Source organism: Triticum dicoccoides, chromosome 2B (assembly GCF_002162155.2).
Source record: "Triticum dicoccoides isolate Atlit2015 ecotype Zavitan chromosome 2B, WEW_v2.0, whole genome shotgun sequence".
NCBI classification, from domain to species: domain Eukaryota; kingdom Viridiplantae; phylum Streptophyta; class Magnoliopsida; order Poales; family Poaceae; genus Triticum; species Triticum dicoccoides.
The window spans coordinates 592,085,986-592,102,524 of record NC_041383.1 but is presented as its reverse complement, the minus strand read 5'-3'; positions in this window follow the sequence as shown (position 1 = coordinate 592,102,524).

Here is a 16,539-nt window from a genome sequence, read left to right as displayed (position 1 = left end):
CATCACATAGCATACCCTGCAAAAACAAGTTAGACGTCCTCTAATTGTTGTTTGCATGTTTTACGTGGCTGCTATGGGTTTCTAGCAAGAACGTTTCTTACCTACGCATGAACCACAACGTGATATGCCAATTGCTATTTACCCTTCATAAGGACCCTTTTCATCGAATCCGATCCGACTAAAGTGGGAGAGACAGACACCCGCCAGCCACCTTATGCAACTAGTGCATGTTTGTCGGTGGAACCGGTCTCATGTAAGCGTACGTGTAAGGTTGGTCCGGGCCGCTTCATCCCACGATGCCGCCGAATCAAGATAAGACTAGTAACGGCAAGCATATTGAACAATATCGACGCCCACAACTACTTTGTGTTCTACTCGTGCAAAGAATCTACGCAATAGACCTAGCTCATGATGCCACTGTTGGGGAACGTAGCAGAAATTCAAAATTTTCCTACGTGTCACCAAGATCTATCTATGGAGAGACTAGCAACGAGGGGAAGGAGAGTGCATCTACATACCCTTGTAGATCGCTAAGCGGAAGCGTTCAAGTGAACGGGGTTGATGGAGTCGTACTCGTCGTGATTCAGATCACCGATGATCCTAGTGCCGAACGGACGGCACCTCCGCGTTCAACACACGTACAGCTCGACGATGTCTCCCACGCCTTGATCCAGCAAGGAGAGAGGGAGAGGTTGAGGAAGACTCCATCCAGCAGCAGCACAATGGCGTGGTGATGATGGAAGAGCGTGGCAATCCTGCAGGGCTTCGCCAAGCACCTACGGGAGAGGAGGAGGTGTCACGGGAGGGAGGGAGGCGCCAAGGGCTCAGGTATGGATGCCCTCCCTCCCCTCCACTATATATAGGGGCAGGGGAGAGGGGGGAGGCGCAGCCTTGCCCCTTCCTCCAAGGAAGGGGTGCGGCTAAGAGGGGGGGAGGAGTCCATCCTCCCCAAGGCACCTCGGAGGTGCCTTCCCCTTTTAGGACTCTCCCTTTTTCCTATATCTTGGCGCATGGGCCTCTAGGGGCTGGTGCCCTTGGCCCATGTAGGACAAGGCGCACCCCCTACAGCCCATGTGGCCCCCCGGGGCAGGTGGCCCCACCCGGTGGGCCCCCGGGACCCTTCCGGTGGTCCCGGTACAATACCGATGACCCCGAAACTTGTCCCGATGGCCGAAACAGGACTTCCTATATATAAATCTTTACCTCCGGACCATTCCGGAACTCCTCGTGACGTCCGGGATCTCATCCGGGACTCCGAACAACATTCGGTAACCACATACAAGCTTCCTTTATAACCCTAGCGTCATCGAACCTTAAGTGTGTAGACCCTACGGGTTCGGGAGACATGCAGACATGACCGAGACGTTCTCCGGTCAATAACCAACAGTGGGATCTGGATACCCATGTTGGCTCCCACATGTTCCACGATGATCTCATCGGATGAACCACGATGTCAAGGAATCAATCGATCCCGTATACAATTCCCTTTGTCTAGCGGTATGGTACTTGCCCGAGATTCGATCGTCGGTATACCGATACCTTGTTCAATCTCGTTACCGGCAAGTCTCTTTACTCGTTCCGTAACACATCATCCCGTGATCAACCCCTTGGTCACATTGTGCACATTATGATGATGTCCTACCGAGTGGGCCCAGAGATACCTCTCCGTTTACACGGAGTGACAAAATCCCAATCTCGATTCGTGCCAACCCAACAGACACTTTCAGAGATACCCGTAGTGTACCTTTATAGCCACCCAGTTACGTTGTGACGTTTGGCACACCCAAAGCACTCCTACGGTATCCGGGAGTTGCACAATCTCATGGTCTAAGGAAATGATACTTGACATTAGAAAAGCTTTAGCATACGAACTACATGATCTTGTGCTAGGCTTAGGATTGGGTCTTGTCCATCACATCATTCTCCTAATGATGTGATCCCGTTATCAATGACATCCAATGTCCATGGTCAGGAAACCGTAACCATCTATTGATTAACGAGCTAGTCAACTAGAGGCTTACTAGGGACATGGTGTTGTTTATGTATCCACACATGTATCTGAGTTTCCTATCAATACAATTCTAGCATGGATAATAAACGATTATCATGAACAAGGAAATATAATAATAATCAATTTATTATTGCCTCTAGGGCATATTTCCAACAGTCTCCCACTTGCACTAGAGTCAATAATCTAGTTCACATCGATATGTGATTAACACTCAAGGTCACATCCCCATGTGACTAACACCCAAAGAGTTCTGGGTTTGATCATGTTGCTTGTGAGAGAGGTTATAGTCAACGGGTCTGAACCTTTCAGATCCGTGTGTGCTTTACAAATCTCTATGTCATCTCCTAGATGCAGCTACCACGTTCTATTTGGAGCTATTCCAAATAACTGTTCTACTTGGAGCTATTCTAAATTGTTGCTCCATTATACGTATCCGGTATCTCTACTCAGAGCTATCCGGATAGGTGTTAAGCTTGCATCGACGTAACCCTTTACGACGAACTCTTTTACCACCTCCATAATTGAGAAAATTCCTTAGTCCACTAGTTACTAAGGATAACTTTGACCGCTGTCCTGTGATCCATTCTTGGATCACTCTTGTACCCCTTGACTGACTCATGGTAAAGCACACTTCAGGTGCGGTACACAGCATAGCATACTGTAGAGCCTATGTCTTAAGCATAGGGGACGACCTTCGTTCCTTTCTCTCTATTCTGCCATGGTCGAGCTTTAAGTCTTAACTTCATACCTTACAACTCAGGCAAGAACTCCTTCTTTGACTGATCCATCTTGAACACCTTCAAGATCACGTCAAGGCATGTGCTCACGTCAAGATCACGTCGGTATACCGATACCTTGTTCAATCTCGTTACCGGCAAGTCTCTTTACTCGTTCCGTAACACATCATCCCGTGATCAACCCCTTGGTCACATTGTGCACATTATGATGATGTCCTACCGAGTGGGCCCAGAGATACCTCTCCGTTTACACGGAGTGACAAAATCCCAATCTCGATTCGTGCCAACCCAACAGACACTTTCAGAGATACCCGTAGTGTACCTTTATAGCCACCCAGTTACGTTGTGACGTTTGGCACACCCAAAGCACTCCTACGGTATCCGGGAGTTGCACAATCTCATGGTCTAAGGAAATGATACTTGACATTAGAAAAGCTTTAGCATACGAACTACATGATCTTGTGCTAGGCTTAGGATTGGGTCTTGTCCATCACATCATTCTCCTAATGATGTGATCCCGTTATCAACGACATCCAATGTCCATGGTCAGGAAACCGTAACCATCTATTGATTAACGAGCTAGTCAACTAGAGGCTTACTAGGGACATGGTGTTGTCTATGTATCCACACATGTATCTGAGTTTCCTATCAATACAATTCTAGCATGGATAATAAACGATTATCATGAACAAGGAAATATAATAATAATCAATTTATTATTGCCTCTAGGGCATATTTCCAACACTAATCGCGTTGGTTGCGAGTAGCTATCGTTTTGTGTAGGTACGAGGGACTCGTGCGTGATCTCCTACTGGATTGATACCTTGGTTCTCAAAAACTAAGGGAAATACTTATGGTACTTTACTGCATCATCCTCTCCTCTTCAGGGAAATCCAACGCAGTGCTCAAGAGGTAGCAAGAAGAATTTCTGGCGCCGTTGCCGGGGAGTTTGCGCAAAAGTCAACCATACCAAGTACCCATCACAATCCCTATCTCTTGCATTACATTATTTGCCTCTCGTTTTCCTCTCCCCCACTTCACCCTTGTTGTTTTATTCGCCCTCTCTTTCCCAATCTCCTCCTCTCTTTCCCTTTCACCTTTTTCCGTTGCCCGTGTGTTTGCTCGTTTGCCTTTTTGTTATGACTAGTCTCTTACCTTCTCCGTTATCTCCCGAGAATGAAGTTTTAAATTTTAAGCAAATGGAGGGAGAAAGTCTAAAAGACGCTTGGTATAGAATTTGCAATGCTCAAAATAGATCTACCAGGAAGCAATCTACCTCAGTTCTTCTTTGTAATTTTTATGTAGGTGCTAATCCTTGGTTTAGATATATCCTTGATACCATTACCGGAGGGAATTTCTTGGGTAGCCATACTTTTGATTCTTACAATGCTTTAATAGATTTATTTGGCTCACCACCTCCTTTGATTAAAGGAACTATGTCAACTTTGGAGCATGTTATGCAAAGACTTGAAATTATTGAGAATAAAGTTGCTACCATTGAACCAATTGAAAATCTTGATAAAAAGATCCACAATCAAATTACTCAATATGGATCTAAGCTAGGAACGACTTTGAAAAATATTAAAGAAAAAGAACCCATAGTTAACGAGAAAATAAATCTAGATTCCACAAGAATCGATAAACTTGAGGGTATAATTACCAACTTGGGGACCGCTTTTTCTTCCATACAAAACACTCCAAGTTCTTCTACTAAAAAACCTAAGCTTACTTATGTTCCTAAGAGTAAGGATGAATCATCTAGTAAGGAAACTGTGGATCTCAAATCTATAAGTGTTCATCCCAATCTTTTTGCCATCATTAAGGAACCATTTGCTCTGAATGAATTTTTCTATTTTGTGCCTAAGAATTTGATAATTACTAGAAAGAAAGAAATTTCTAAGAAAGATAGATGCCTCATTAAAGAATTGCCTACCAAATATGGCAAAACCTAGATCTATCCTTGCTTTTATGCCTCGCTAGGGGCGTTAAACGATCGCGCTTGTTGGGAGGCAACCCAATTTTATTTTTTGTTCTTTGTTTTTGTTCCTCTTTAGCGTTAAATTTTGTTTCTACTTTCTGTTTAGATGTGTTTTTATCTTTTAATTAGTGTTTGTGCCAAGTAGAACCTATAGGATAAGCTATGATGATAGTTGATTTGATTCTGCTGAAAAACAGAAACGTTGCGCTCACAAGAAAAACTTCAATAAATCACAGAAACGTGCTTTTGCATTGATTCTTTTTGATGCTGATCAATAAACAAATCTTCCAGTACGTACTATTTTGGTAGAATTGTTACAGTTCCAGAAGTTTGCGTTAGTTACATATTGCTACAGACTGTTCTGTTTTTGACAGATTCTGTTTTTCGTGTGTTGTTTGCTTATTTCAATGCATCTATGGCAAATAAATTAGTTTATAAACCATAAGGAAGTTGGAATACAGTAGGTTTAACACCAATATAAATAAAGAATGAGTTCATTACAGTACCTTAAAGTAGTCTTTTGTTTTCTTTCACTAACGGAGCTCACGAGATTTCTATTGAGTTTTGTGTTGTGAAGTTTTCAAGTTTTGGGTGAATTCTTTTGATGGATTATGGAACAAAGAGTGGCAAGAGCCTAAGCTTGGGGATCCCCATGGCACCCCCAAGATAATCCAAGGACACCAAAAAGTCAAAGCTTGGGGACGCCCCGGAAGGCATCCCCTCTTTCGTCTACTTCCATTGGTAATTTACTTGGAGCTATATTTTTATTCACCACATATTATGTGTTTTGCTTGGAGCGTCTTGTATTATTTACATCTTTGCTTGTTAGTTTACCACAATCATCCTTGCTGTACACACCTTTTGAGAGAGCCATACATGATTTGGAATTTGCTAGAATGCTCATAGTGCTTCACTTATATCTTTTGAGCTTGATAGTTTTGCTCTAGTGCTTCACTTATATATTTTAGAGCACGGTGATGGATTTGTTTTAAAGAAACTATTGATCTCTCATGCTTCACTTAGATTATTTTGAGAGTCGTTAATAGCATAGTAATTTGCTTAATGTTAATATACTTGGTATTCAAGATATGTGAAACTTTCTTTTGAGTGCGTTGAATACTAAGATAAGTTTGATGCTTGATAATTGTTTTGAGATGTGGAGGTGATAATATCAAAGCAATGCTAGTTGGGGTGATTATGAATTTAAAGAATTCTTGTGTTGAAGTTTGTGATTCCCGTAGCATCCACGTATGGTGAACCACTTTGTGATGAAGTCGGAGCACAATTTTATTTATTGATTGTCTTCCTTATGAGTGGCAGTCGGGGACGAGCGATGGTCTTTTCCTACCAATCTATCCCCCTAGGAGTATGCCTGTAATGCTTTGGTTTTTGATGACTTCTAAATTTTTGCAACAAGTGCATGAGTTCTTTTGATTAATGTTGAGTCCATGGATTATACGCACTCTCACCCTTCCACCATTGCTAGCCTCTCTAATACCGCGCACTTTTCGCCGGTATCATACACCCACCATATATCTTCCTCAAAACAGCCACCATACCTACCTATCATGGAATTTCCATAGCCATTCCAAGGTATATTGCCATGCAACTTTCCACTGTTCCGTTCATATGACATACATTACTTTTGTCATATTGCTTTGTGCATGAACATGTAGTTGACATTGTATTTGTGGCAAGGCCACCTTCATAATTTTCATACATGTCGCTCTTGATTCATTGCATATCCCGGTACACCGCTGGAGGCATTCATATAGAGTCATATTTTGTTCTAACTATTGAGTTGTAATTGTTGAGTTGTAAGAAAAATAAAAGTGTGATGATCATCATTATTAGAGCATTGTCCTAGTGAGGAAAGGATGATGGACAGTATGATTCCCCCATAAGTCGGGATGAGACTCCGGACAAAAAAAAAGAGTGGCCATAAAAAAAAGAGAAAAGACCCAAATAAAAAAATGAGAGAAAAAGAGAGAAGGGACAATGCTACTATCCTTTTAGCACACTTGTGCTTCAAAGTAGCACCATGATCTTCATGATAGAGAGTCTCATATGTTGTCACTTTCATACTAGTGGGAATTTTTCATTATAGAACTTGGCTTGTATATTCCAATGATGGGCTTCCCCAAAAGTGCCCTAGGTCTTCATGAGCAAGCAAGTTGGATGCACACCCACTTAGTTTCTTTTGTTGAGCTTTCATATACTTATAGCTCTAGTGCATCCGTTGCATGGCAATCCCTACTCACTCACATCGATATCTATTGATGGGCATCTCCATAGCCCGTTGATACGCCTAGTTGATGTGAGACTATCTTCTCCTTTTTGTCTTCTCCACAACCACCATTCTATTCCACCTATAGTGCTATGTCCATGGCTCACGCTCATGTATTGCGTGAAAGTTGAAAAAGTTTGAGATTATTAAAGTATGAAACAATTGCTTGGCTCGTCATCGAGGTTGTGCATGATTAAATACTTTGTGTGATGAAGATAGAGCTTAGCCAGACTATATGATTTTGTAGGGATAACTTTCTTTTGGCCAAGATATTTTGAGAAGACATGATTGCTTTGAATTTTATGCTTGAAGTATTATTACTTTTATGTTAATATGAACTTTTGTCTTGAATCTTTCAAATCTGAATATTCATGCCACAATTAAGAAGATTTACATTGAAATTATGCCAAAGTATCACTCCACATCAAAAATTCTTTTTTATCATTTACCTACTCGAGGACGAGCAGGAATTAAGCTTGGGGATGCTTGATACGTCTCCAATGTATCTATAATATTTGATTGCTCCATGCTACTTTATCTACTATTTTGGACTATATTGGGCTTTATTTTCCACTTTTATATTATTTTTGGGACTAACCTATTAACCGGAGGCCCAGCCCAGAATTACTGTTTTTTTGCCTATTTCAGTATTTTGAAGAAACAGAATATCAAATGGAGTCCAAACGGAATGAAACCTTAGGGAACATGATTTTCTCACCGAACGTGATCCAGGGGACTTGGACCCTGCTCCAAGGAACAAAAGAGGCGGTCACGAGGGTGGGGGGCGCCCCCTCCCCCTAGGGCGCGCCCCCTGCCTTGTGGGCCCCTGTTGCTCCACCGACGTACTCCTTCCTCCTATATATACCTACGTACCCCCGTCAGATCTAATACAGAGCCAAAAATCTAATTCCATCGCCGCAACCTTCCGTATCCACGAGATCCCATCTTGGGGCCTGTTCCGGAGCTCCGCCGGAGGGGGCATCTACCATGGAGGGCTTCTACATCAACACCATAGCCTCTCCGATGAAGTGTGAGTAGTTTACTTCAGACCTTCGGGTCCATAGCTAGTAGCTAGATGGCTTCTTCTCTCTTATTGGATCTCAATACAATGTTCTCCCCCTCTCTTGTGGAGATCTATTCGATGTAATCTTTTTTTTTGCGGTGTGTTTGTTGAGACCGATGAATTGTGGGTTTATGATCCAGCTTATCTATGAATAATATTTGAATCTTCTCTGAATTCTTTTATGTATGATTGAGTTATCTTTGCAAGTCTCTTCGAATTATCCGTTTGGTTTGGCCAACTAGATTGGTAGTTCTTGAAATGGGAGAAGTGTTTAGCTTTGGGTTCAATCTTGCGGTGTCCTTTCCCAGTGACAGCAACGGCAGCAAGGCACGTATTGTATTGTTGCCGTCGAGGATAACAAGATGGGGTTTTTATCGTATTGCATGAATTTATCCCTCTACATCATGTCATCTTGCTTAAAGCGTTACTCTGTTTTTAACTTAATACTCTAGATGCATGCTGGATAGCGGTCGATGAGTGGAGTAATAGTAGTAGATGCAGAATCGTTTCGATCTACTTGTCTCGGACGTGATGCCTATACACATGATCATACCTAGATAACATCATAATTATTCGCTTTTCTATCAATTGCTCAACAGTAATTTGTTCACCCACCGTAGAATACTTATGCTCTTGAGAGAAGCCACTAGTGAAACCTATGGCCCCCGGATCTATTCTCATCATATCAATCTCCATTACTTTATTACTTGCTTTGTTTTTTACTTTTCACTTTGCATCTCTATATCAAAAATACCAAAAATATTACTTATCATCTCTATCAGATCTCGCCCTCGTAAGTGACCGTGAAGGGATTAACAACCCCTAATCGCGTTGGTTGCGAGTAGCTATCGTTTTGTGTAGGTACGAGGGACTCGTGCGTGATCTCCTACTGGATTGATACCTTGGTTCTCAAAAACTGAGGGAAATACTTACGCTACTTTACTGCATCATCCTCTCCTCTTCGGGGAAATCCAACGCAGTGCTCAAGAGGTAGCAAGTATCATGTGTTGGTATCATAGGATAGTTTATTTATTGTCATGCATGACACATAGTAGCACATCATTTAATATGATACTACAGTATCATATTATGATACTCAACTCTCTCTTTTCTTCATTTAATTCGACGTCACCTCATCAAGATTGCATAGTTGGCATGCATGATACTACTCCTATTACAAGCAGCCTTACTTGCTCCTACATGTGCTAAGCTTGCCACATAGGCATAAAGTCTGATGTGGCAAGTTAATCAAGAAGAGAGAGACTAGTTTAGTGACCCAAGGAAGAAATGGTGCTAAGCGCGTGTACCTAGGTCAAAAGACAATTTTGAGTCTATAGCTAATTAAATGAAGCCAACTTAGCAACAAAAAACTAATAAGCACACCATTTCATTGGAAGAGGTCACTCCTTGGCAAATGCAATAAATACTAGTACTCCATGTGCCCCATAATATTAGAACGTTTTTGGCACTACACGGAGTACGAAGAAAGAGATAGAGAGAAGTAAAAAATACACTTATAGCCAACCTTATAGCTAACCTTGTTGTAGTATGAGTGACTAAGTGATGACTATGTATGACATGCCAACATCAGATAGCCTAACACACCGTGTTAAATCTCCAAGGGCGCGACCGCGCGGGCGACGTGACGGTCGTGGTGGGCGCGGCCATGATACGGGCTGCTGGCAGCCCTTGGATCTGAGATCAAACGGTTGCATGCTAAGTTGCTGAAAATTTGCAGAATAACCCTCCAGGATAGGATATTCACCCATAGGTCTAGAATCACGCCATGCAACCGTTCGATCTCAGATCCAAGGGCTCTCGGAAGCCGGTATCATGGGAGAATGGAAAGCCACTACCCTGCTGTTCGCACGCTGGCAGTTTGCTCCTACTCGTCCCTGCACATCCTTTAATACTACAATGGTTCACTCCTAGTCGTCCCGTCCTTTCACATTACGGCAGTTCCACTAATCCTAACCCTCCTCCGAAATCCATGGCATCCCAAATCTCCACGATCGGCAGTGAGTACAAGGTTAGAACCATCACCGGCGATGAGTTCGACGTCATCTACACTAGTTCTTCCATGACAGTGAAAGGATGCCTTTCTCGCTTCAGATGCATGTTCAAAACTCAGATGATGAGTGGGTCGTTGGGCTAGATGTTGAGTACACCACAGTCCTGGGACGAGAGAAGGATCTAAAGGACGAAGAGAGGAAGAAGCCCGCCGTGATCCAGGTTTGCATGCATGACTTATGCTTTGTCTACCACATATGCCATGCCGATGTTGAATGCATGGATTTTAAGGAATTCCTCGAGAGCAACCTAGTCAAATTCGTTACTGTAGACTTTGGTAACGACAAAGAAGTCCTGGGTCGGATAGGCCTCGTTGTAGGCAACACCTTCGACTCCAGAAGAATAGGCTGGTGTCCTCTCGTCAGCCTTCAATGTTGACCTTGACAGGAGCCATAGTTCATCCTTCGTACGGTAAACTGGAGAAACCTCCATACATGTTTCATCGTTATGCATGGCAGTGGAATGTACTAGATATAGACCACATCCACTATGCTGCAATGGATGGCTACCTTTGTTTCAATATCTACAAGGGTTGGATGAAGAGCAACAGCCAAGTGTGCGGTTCAAACAAAGAAGTATCGGCCAAGAGGAAGAGGGACAAGGACAAAGTCAAGGACGTGGACGAGGACTCCGAGTAAGGTGGCAGTGTTGTTGCTCATGGTGGTTCTAATGCAGTGTCTACCGGAATAGTTGCAAAGTTTAATTTCAGGTGTGCTTAATTTAATTTGAGGGGTGTGTTGTGCTGAGCCCCCAGCAGAACTATGTTATGTTTCTTCTCGTTACTTTAACTCTTCAGTACGTACATACTAGTATTTCTTACATTTCATCTTTTAGTTGGTATAGTACTACCACTCGTTTCTTCACATTATATACATACAATATATATGGCCAACATCATATAGCCAGCAGTTTAGCTGTCAACGAATTTCAGGGTGCTTAGTTTTGTCAAAGAATTCTAGGATGCTTAGTTTTATTTGAGGGGTGAGTTGTGCTAGACACCATTATTGTGACTAGCCTTTTAAATAATACTATATGCATAATTTGGCGACGAGCGCTCTCTATATGTACCACCTTTTTTTTAATTTCACGTTTTGCTCCATGGCGCAATCCATCGATACTACTACTATACAAAAGTATACATTTTTTAAAAGGCTAGAGGGCGGGGCAGTCTAGCTTGGTCGGTTTCACGAGAGGCAAGGTCCTTTGTGATTTGACGGCTCATTACTGCTGGAAGGCGGGGCCTTGTGATTTGACTTCTCGTATAAATGTGCCGACGACCTGAGGAGGAGCAAAGAACCGTGCGGTATACTCAAGTTTTCCACTGGAGTAGTACTGTGACGGAGGAGCACGAAACACGGCAGCCCAGTGCCATATGGCGATAAAAAATGATCTAATTTGCTAGTCATCTCATTGTTAGCATTATTCTATTCATTCCCTAAAAAAGCATTGTTCTATTCATGCCTCACAGAGAACATGACACGTGCGGCGAAACACCCGAAGCAAAAGATGAAACACGTGAGCAAAAGAAGAAGGAATATTATCAACCCAAATGACCTAATTCGCCGCGGAGTCGTAATTGCTTCTTCATCGCCTCCATGACCTCCATCTCCTTACGCGTCTCCTCCGCCATCTTCCTCATTCTGTCCATGACGCGGGATTTCTCAACGCGAGCCTTCATCATCTATTCCACGGCCGCATTATGTACCTTGACAGCAGCCGGGTGCTCGATGCGGAGCTTCGCCAACTCCTTCTTCTGTTCCATGACGAGGGCCTGCAGCATCTTCATCGAGGAACTACTATTCTCATGCAGCTTCTTCCAGCCGGCGTTCTTCTCCTTCAACAGGTCGATCTCGTGGCAGAGCTTCCCCTTGTCCTCCTGAAATCGCAGGATTTTGTCGGTCGCCTTCTTCTCCGAGGCAATGCTCTTCTTCAGCAGCATCACCAAGCCGGCGGTGAACTCCCCCTGCTTATTGAGCTCAGCGGGCATGTCGTCGAGGCTCTCCTTCAGCAACTCCATCAATCCTTGGATGAACTCCTTCTGCTTATTGAGGTGCTTATTGAGCTGATCGGGCATGCTGTCGAGGGATAATGACTCCAGCGCCGCCGGATCGGCATGTTCGCCTCCACGGCTAGGGCGCTCCTGGGAGCTATTGCCTGCCCGTGAGAGATCTTTCGAGGTCTTTGTGTGGCGGCAACCCTTCTTTTTTTCCGCAGCCTTGGTTGCCACTCCTTTGTTATGAGTAGTTCTCGACCTAGAGCGCTGCTCACCGGCCATGGCAACGACGGACGAAGAAGAAGCACTTATGAGGAGGATAGGTAGAGTAATTTTTGGTTAGGTAGTTCCCCTTTTTATAACCTAAGTACTAGCACTAGTACTAATACCTGCATAGTGGGAACACGTTCAGGTTTGGTACATACAAGTAGGTGTGAGTAGGCTTTCGAATGTGATGGGAACAAGGTAAAGATTAATTGATGGTTTTGGTTTCGAGGCCCAAAACGGCTCCCGATGAGTTTAGCGGAACATAAATTTCAAGTACTACACTGCTCAAATGCGTAAATATTATGTTACTGTCAAAAATTGGCACAAAATATGAAGGAGACCAATGGAAGTACTACTACCAACCCATGATTTAACTACTCACATGCGCGCAGTGGAGTAATAATGTCTTTCTTCCGCCCTCACGTCCACTCAATTTGCATGCGCTGTATTAATTGACCATCAATGAAGTGAATGACTTTACACGCGTCAAATTATCACATGGGGTGGATCTTGGTACAAAATTGCATCTGCCCGTGTACCCATGTGTGCGTGCGAGGGAATGAGTGTGTGCGTGGCGTGCGTGCACATCTTCGCTTCGTGCATGTACCGCCAGTATGGCTCAGGGAGGACGAGTACATTCTTCTGGAACCAGCAGCACGTCACTGTGATCAATCCATGCAAGGAGGTCGCGACAACGCCTCCACATGTGCCACGTGGCTTCATGAACTGTAAGAGAGACACTGTGCAGCGTGCCATTGGAATTCTAATTTACGTGTTTTGCACATACTCGAAGTACTAGTAAGGTACACGTGCATTGCACGCATCAGATTTTGTAACCAAATTATGAGTAAATGCCACACTATAGCATGTAAGCTCTGAGTCATATATGCCTGATGTAGCCATTCGATTAATTCTTATAGTTCATCTCATTCAAAATCAATTAGTTTTTACAAAAAAGCTAAGAACGCGGGAATAGGAAAAACATGGGATTATAGTGGAATACCGTCTTGTGTCCTACAGGATTGTACGAGTGTTTGATTGTGCATAGAAAAAATGCAGAATTCTTTCAAAGAGGTTTGAGTGGATGGGATGTTTCCTATGAAATCTAGTGCAAATGAATCATATGGAAAATTTCCTATGGTTTACAATCCTACGAATCAAACAACCACGGTAGGAAAAATTCCTAATGATTAGAATCCTCCAAAATTCCTTTAAGAATCCTTTGAATCAAAGAAGCCCTTAATCTATTTTATATGGAATTGTGTGTTGTAAAGCATAAAGTAAAAATAATAATGGCAATTCAACTAGAAAAAAGTTTGGGCGGTTATGATACGGAAGATTCTAGAACAAAAGAGAACCACTGTTGTTTTGAGGTTTGTGCATTATGCTTAAGTTCAACCATGGAGTCTGCTAGATTGTACATGTGGCAAAATCCGGTGGGGGGCTAGAAGATGTTGCCAGGGGCCGAGTGGAGGGAGACTATGATGGAATGCACAAGTGCGAGATTGATATTTAGAGAGAGGGGGCGAGAACGTGCGCTGTTGCACGCAGTGGCGGAGCCATGAAAAATAAATGAGCTAGGGGGACAAGCATTGCTAATCCTTTACGAGGAGGGTCAATTCATGAACTTAAACCATTTTTAGTAGCAATTGTCTAATGATCACATTCATATTAGCCTTGATATATAGTGATGTTAGGGGGGGCAGGGCCCTTACTGCCCCCTGTCTTCGCCATTGTGCATGCGTATGAGAGATGAAGTGGAAGGCATGGATGATGAGAGAGGGACATTGGATATATAATTAATGTGGGTGTATTAGCTATATATGTTAATCCTATATAGAGAGGTATAAATTGATCGATGTGGACATGGGAAAGAGGGTGAGACCTCACTGGATATATCGATTGATCGGTTTGTGTGGAAAACTATGAAAGACCTAGCTATATACACACATACATAGAGGAACATCGATCGTTGCGCATGCATGCGTGAGAGATAAAAAATGCTCGATATGATGGAGAGGGGGATGTGTGTGGGTGTGTGCCTTCATGTGAGACCGACCTGAAGAAAAAGATTGCATGTGTGCGATGGATAATGTCGACTGGTAGTGTGTGTGCATGCATGCACGAGAGAAAGTTAGTGGTACAATTATAAAGATAAGACAACTGTGTGGGTGTAAAAGACTAGGTGAGGTCATAATCAATGTAAAGTTGAATTTAAATATTTGAATAAGAGTTCCTGATGTTTGAAACCCATGCATGCATGAATATAACGGAGATCTGCACGGTGTGGTTTGGAAACGAGCATGTTGTAATTTATACACATTGAACAAGGTCAGACTGATTTGAATTTGAGATACCGATGGCAGACATCATTTGGCCACGTCGCTTCCGTGCATGGACACACTATTCTAATTGGAGATGATGGGCGGCTTTCGCATCACATATCTATATCTATACCCCTATATATATTATATTATATATATTTTTATATTGTGTGCAGGTAACTTTAACTTTGAAAGATGGTCATTGGATGAGGCAAATCCGATGGTCCAAAGCTGGCAAATTTGAGCACTACTGGCCGTTGGATATCATCTAGATTCCACCAGATTTCGCCACATGTATAATCTAGAAGACTCCATGGTTGAACGTAAGCATAATGCACAAACATCAAAACACAAGCACTTCTTATTTGTTCTAGAATCTTCCGTAGCAGAATTGCCCAAATGTTTTTCTACATGATTTGCCATTATTTGTTTTTACTTTATGTCTTACAGCGCACAATTCCATGAATCTTAAAATAGATTAGCTTTCTTATAAAAACTAGAAGAGTTTGAATGAAATGAACTATAAGAATTAAACAAACATCTACATCATGCATATATGACTCAAAGCTTACATGCTATAATGTGGTATTTATTCATAATTTGGTTGCCAAATCTCATGCGTGCAATGCACGTGTACCTTACTCTAGTCTAAATGGTGTTTGTGTGTGTGTGTTGTGCGTGTTGAGGTGCAAATTGTCTTTTTTTGCGTACACGTTAAGCTTGTTCTTCCGAAATTTCAAGCCGCGCCTTGTTATGCCGAAAATTCAAGCTAGCGTCTCTGTCTATCGTGCTGCGAAACTCCCCCCTCTTCAACCGGCGCCTTGTTAGCCCGAAATATTTAAGATATATCTTTGTCTTGTTGTGCTCCGACAACTCCCTCCATCTCAACCCGCGCCCTGCTATTCCGAAATAACAACGCGCGTGAAAACTCCCACCTCCTGTGAAATCCCGACACGCGAAATGCCCGTGGTACCCCTGAACTGAAAGAACCGCCTCAAATTGGTGGGGGTACATTCGTAACTTACCCCACATTTCGGACAAGTGCGTCCCTAAGCCATGGTTCCCCACTGCCATCCCATTCGCCCACCCATTCATACACTGAGGCCGCGAAAACCCGCGACGAAACCCCACACCCTGCTCCGTCCACCACCCAGCCGGAGCCTCTTCCCCGATGACGTCGTCCACAGCAACACCTCGACGTCCCTCATCCACTGTACCGGATGAGGATCCGTCATCGATCTCGTTGTCCTGCCGGTTCAGCCACCCCGTCCTCCACCTCCAAGGATCTGCGCCGATGTTCCCCTCGTCTTTCGCGCCACCTCCATTCCCACACCGCCGTCTTCACCTGCACCACCGGAAGAGCATCATCATCACCGTTTCCTCCGATGAAGCTGTGGCCTAATCGGCACCACCAAAGAGGTTGTACACTAATCGCCGCATTTTCTTATTGATTTGATCTCACGGTGCTGCCGGCGCTCGATCCCGAGCCGACACGGCGCGACTCCATCCACGGCGGCGTCGCCGGCCACTTCCTCCACGGCGTCGCTCCCTCGGCGGCGACGTCCACATCAGTAGGAGCTGCTGCTACTTTAGCTCTCGCTCGCGCTGCTTCTCTGCTCTTGCTCTTGGTCCCCTACCTGGTCTGCTCTTCCTATTGCTCTTGCTTGCACTGCTGCTCTCGCTCTTGCTCTTGCTTGTGATGCTGCTTCGATTTAGCTACACTTCAGTCGACTGAATCAACTTTTGGGTCAGTCAATTTTCAGGGGGTGGGGGGCTCACCAGGGTGGAGGAAGAACCAGCTGCAATGGG